Source organism: Papaver somniferum, chromosome 3, assembly GCF_003573695.1.
Source record: "Papaver somniferum cultivar HN1 chromosome 3, ASM357369v1, whole genome shotgun sequence".
NCBI classification, from domain to species: domain Eukaryota; kingdom Viridiplantae; phylum Streptophyta; class Magnoliopsida; order Ranunculales; family Papaveraceae; genus Papaver; species Papaver somniferum.
In genome coordinates this window covers 35,992,673-35,998,672 of record NC_039360.1, presented here as the reverse complement: position 1 = coordinate 35,998,672, position 6,000 = coordinate 35,992,673, and positions in this window count along the sequence as shown.

The window sequence follows — 6,000 nt, the reverse complement described above, 5'->3', positions numbered from 1 at the left end:
TGCGAGACTGAGAAGTTGTGTTAGGGTGGTATGATGTACTATTGAATTGTCTGAATACCACTTAAAAGAAAGAATTTTTTTTTTGTCTGAATATGATAATTATCGCTACCTTAGGACAATTATAATTACGGCCTTCGTTCACCGGGGCTTCGGTCGCCGGCTTCCTTGTCATCAGGTCACCAACTTCCTTGACCTTCCGGCACTGGGCAGGCGTCAGACCCCATACATGGTCTTTACGATTTTGCGGAGACCTGTGTTTTTGGTAAACAGTCGCCCGGGCCTGGTCACTGCGGTCCCCTTTATGAGGAGGCACCCCTTCTCCCAAAGTTACGGGGAGGTTGTTCGCTATTTCATTTTCTCTTCTTCCAAGTCCTTCTTAGAATCACTGAGTTACATTGATTCAAGTGTCTCGAGACGCATGATAGAAAGTAATCCGATGATTTGAGTTTAATTACATTAAAGTTGATATATCACGATTGCTATAGGGTGTTACCGAAATTAGCAGGGGTACCGTTTCATATGAGATAAAAGAGTTACATTCGATCCTGACTGTCAGATCACTCAAATGGTAACCCCTGCTAATTTTGATAAACCCCTTTAGAAATCATGCTGATATATATCTACGAACGGGTTTAAATAGTAGTAATTAGCTTGACGTGATGGTAGGGGTACTAAATTACTAATATAGAGGGTGATGTTAATAGCAGTAGACATGATAGATTTAGATATGAACAATATAAGCTAGGTAACAATAAAATGTTATGTTGGAATCTTGAAAAAATGAACAACACGTTGGATAAATCAAAAGTATATATAAAGAACTGAATCAAAACAACTCTGTGGCAACAACTTGACGAGGGCAGACTTACAGGTTCAAGAACTTGCTCTTAACAAATTAGTTTGCGTGTATATTCAAGATGAGCAATGCTAAACCCCAACGTGCGAAGATGTGTCTAGGATAAGAATGTCCCATATAAATTGTGTTAGCACAATGCAAGCTACCCACTCTTGAACTTAGAAACAAGGACTGGAGGTAAATAAACAAGCAGAGCACAAAACAAAGAAACTAGATGTGAAAACAAGACGTGATAATAGCCGCTTCTGGACGAAAGTTGAAAACAGAATTTCCAATTATGTATTTATAGGAAAACTTGCTTGCAAATCAAGTTAGGTTTAGGTTTTCTTCCATTTCTAGGAGAACTTACTTGCAAATCACGTTAGGTTTAGGTTTTCTTCTAAAACGAGTTTCGCTTTTTGTAACAAAAAGGAAATTTTTCCATAAATAAAACTCTTAAAGAAAATACTTTTAAAATTAATTTCCTAAAAAAAAACTTGCAAAAATAGTTTCGAGTAGACAAGAAGACTTGGTGCATGGTATACGCGCATATTTCATAGGAGGTGCCATTAGGTCAAACCATACCAAGACCAAAAATATTTTTTAATTAAAATTCATTCTCTCCAACATGTTATAATTCGGTATTGAATGCGATATAAACTATGTTGTTGGTTGAGTTTTTTAGAATAAAAATAGACGGTATAGTACATCCATCCCTTGCAATGTTACATGTAAGGTCCAAGTGACAATTACGGTAGACAAAATATTGTGGAGGACTGGCTGCGATACATCTTTTTTTTTCTCTCTTTTTCGGCTCAATTACACATCAATAGTTAGAAGTCGGGTAACAATTTGCGCTCCAACACCTTTTTGAATAATAATACCTAGTCTATGAAAAAGAGAACTACCAATTTTATGATTAACATCATATCTAACAAGGCAGTTTCTCAAACGCCTAAGGAAAGAAATAGTGTCTTCACCCAATTCACCTAAGGTGGTGAAGGCCAATACTTGGAAGCCATAACCATGTGTTCTGCATTGGTCAATGTATTTGTGCAATTTGCGTGTTATAACAGCCGAGATTGCATGGCCGGGTGTGAAAGATCGAGTTCTAGCACTTGTAAACGGAGAGACCCCCGTGACATCTTTACCAACTTCCCAATTGTAGACAAGAATATCCGCTGGCTTTAATGTGGTTCCGCTGTTGGAGAGAAAACCCAATGAGACTTATTTCCTTGCGGCAACTCCGGCCTTGTAGCATATGTGAGCAAAGACGTCTTTGACCGTGTCATGTCTAAGTTTAGGACCCACTTCACTGGCACAATGTAGTGTGTGGTCACCATAGATATCCATAAACACTCCATTACGAAAGGGCGTTCCTCTTTGCACTCTGAATTTTACTAATGGTACCTCTTCTAACTAGAATAACTAACTATAGTTCGATTAATACAAAAAGTTTACTTTTTCTAGAAATTTTTAATATATGTACCCCTTTCCTTGTAAAAATGAAATTTTATTGACATAAACCGTAGATTAAGAATAAATTCCGCAGATAAAACAATTCCTTAACTAATAACATAAATCTCCCATATCTTTCTTCTAAAATATAACTAGAACACCGCTGCCACGGTGGGGAGGGCCGACCGAATAAATAGGTCAAATTGGAAAAGTGAAAGTATCACATTTTCCTAAAACGTAGGAAGTACATCATTTTATTAGCTGCAACGGAAAATTAATTGATTCATAAACCAAAATATAGTTGCATAATGTGTTATGCATCTTTTGTGGTGGTTTGCATAATGGCCATGTATTCAATTTTCAAAAATTGTGCCTAAAAGGATAAACACCTCCAATGAAAACTTTAAATCTGATATTGTTGTTTATATTCACTGTGTAAATCTCTTTAGAAGCTTTCCAACTAGATAAAATTTGTAAAATTCAAAGGCACGGATTTTTAAATATGTTATATTCCAGTTTTCTTACCAATTATACCCCGGAAAAAACAGGATACATAAAGAGTTATAGTAATTGGAATAAAAGGAAGGGACAATTGTGTCAAGTGAAAAACTAACCATGAACACCAAAGATTTCCAATCTTTTTATCATATTACACATTTGCGTGAGGCTTCATTTTACAAAACAGTGGTCATAAAAGGGACTCCCTCCCTTCGGGCCCTCCGATCGATCGTCCTAATTTAGGAATTATTCACGGCATTAAATAATTTTAGTCTTTTTGATGAGATTGCACTGGTTATAGGCAAATTAACTCAAGTAAATGGATGGATCAAAAAAAATCTCTTACTAGTAAAGGTTTGTGTTGTAATCTCCATGACCTAATAACTTGTACTCTAGTTATTAAAAACTTCAACAAAGCAGAAACGTTCATGGGAAGCAACTGATCTATGAAACAATCTTCAATTTCTTTGTTCTTGTTACCCCATTATTGGATCGTAATTTTTGGAACCCATCGTCACCATTAGATGAATAACCAAATCCAAAGAGCTCTTCTTTTTGAATGTTTAGTTCTAAAACCTTGAGTTATTACAAGAGATTGATTGAAAGAGATAGCAAAGGGGAAAACCCCCTGCCTATATGGTTTATCAAACCGATTAAAAAATAGACAAGACTAACCTTCATTAAATACAAAATAAATAAATTGCGAAGCTAAAAACTAGAGGAAGCATAATTCTATGGGGTAGCAAGAAAGAAAAATTATGCTTATAAATAATTTTGGGCTTGGAAATTAGGCTTGGAAGTCCAATGGGGAGGGGTCGCAATTGTGCACGTTGCTTCACATTGGATTCACCACTGATTTCCTTGCTTTTAATAATAATTTCCAGAGAACAGAATAATAATTTCCATAGAACATACTTACTCTTTATCATGCCCTGGAGAAATCAGGAATTGTTGACAATAAAAGATCAAGGATTATGTTTGTACCTAGAAATATTTCCAGGCACTACTAAACACAATGATTTTGGTGATGAAGATGTAAACTAGAGTTTTATACAAAACAAGCATAAAGATGATAGACATGAATTTTACGTGGTTCAGCATGGTTTGCCTACATCCACAGAAGAATCTCCGTACGGAGAGATATTTTATTGATGTATGGATTCCAATGATTTCTGATCCCTTTTAGAGTTTGCTGGTGTATTTTCATCTATCAGGACGTGTCTATTTAGGGTTGAGATTCCCCTCTATTTATACAGTTGAATACATGGGTTAAACCCTAATTTCGAGAAAACTTCCTTTGCAAGTAACTTGGTCAGGAAGACATCTGGAAACTTCCAGATCCTTCTTACAGGGTTTTTGCACTGGATTGGTGTAAACGGGCCAAATCGACATGGGATTGAGGGTTTGATCAACGACCTTGACTTTGACTGATAGACTGCCTTGACTGGAGACATGGCTGGAAACTGGATAAAGGCTGGCTGGCAGTGTGGCTGAGTACTTGGCTGGAAACTAGTTGGCAGCACGCTGGCAACATGACTGGAAACTGGCTAGAAGCGCGACTGGCAACTTGGCTTCGACAATTGACCGATGGTTGACTATGATCGTTGAGTTTGACTATTGACCAAAGGTTGACTTTGACCATTGACTAGGGGTTGACTTTGACCATTGACCGACCGGGAGATTCGGTAGCCTGCATGCTGAGCTGGTTGGACGAATGAAAGACTTGAATGAGGGCTAAATGGTGGTTTAAGTAGCAATCTGGCCCAATATACGATATTTTTACTCATGGTACAAATAGATTAGTTTTTTTTTTTTTGAAGCAACAGATTAGTTATACGGGTTTTCTTTTTCTTGATGTGTAGGGTACACAAATTTATACTTTTGATGGGGTAGGAAGATAAAATCAAAGTGTACATAGATAAAGGGGTACCACTAGTAGTTTTGGGGGTTATACAAAAACGCCCTTACGGAAAAACAAATAAATAAAATTTCATAAATATTTAAAATTGATCACAAAGTTATCATTAAAGGCTCCGTATCAGTAAAAGATATGGAAACACTCAAAATGGAACATATGTTATGTTGGTAAGACAGGAAAAGATTTGTCTCTAGTTATATATAAAAAGAATGTCGACATGCGAAATCTTAATTACGCAATAAGTTCCGGTTTTGATACTTTTTCAATAAGTGTGTTGATATTCAAAGATTTGATAGATATATCCCTTCTTAAAGTATTTTCAATATTTGATTGATGTGATTAACTAATCCATCTCTATTCTCCCATCTCTGATCTCTGATATCTTCTTAGAGATGGCTATTAAAACTAAGAGCTTCTCCAATGGTTGTTGTATGTATTTCCTATGTGGCAACACAAACAAGACACTTATATTCCAAATATTCCTTAAGTTCAGGTGAAAAAAGTTATTCATCTCCAATGGTGTTGTTTGATTAAATGTAAATTTTATGTTTAGTACTTTTTAAGATTTTATTAGATCTATAAATGATTATTTATTGTATTAGAATTAATTTTAGTAAATAAAATATATTTTTAACTAAAAAAGCTGACTAGGATGGTAGATAATGTCAAGGGGAATGTGAGAAACTAGACATTCCCCTTGACATTTTCTACCTAAAGTCATGCATACATTGATTTATGACATCCGGGTTGGAGAATAATTTTATAGAAAATCGATGTGCATCCTAGGTCGATTTTGACTTTTATCTCTACACAAATGCCATTGGAGAAGCTCTAAGTAATTACCATTTAGCTATCTTAGCTAAATTATCATTCCCGTATGCTTGGTGACGTGCGCTAAATGTATACGACTATACGAGCATACAGTTCGGTTGGTGATTCGGTGCTAACAACACAACCTATATGTCCTTTAACCTTTGCATTTATGCCATGGTGTCTGAATACATTCAGTTCACATTCCCTGTTTTAGAAAGGCTTCTCTTAAACATAGCCCATGTTTTTATTAACTATAACCCACACAAAATAATTCATTAGTCTAACCAAACGGATTCTTATAATTATTAACATAACCCATTAAATTATAGTACACAAGTTTTATATACAACCCAAAATAAATTATCAAATCCGTAAATCAAAAAATAAAATATAGTTAATTATATAATTTTAGAAAATAAAATCATCTTAAATATATTATTTATAGAATAATAGTGCTTATGGAGTTTTAGAAAATTAA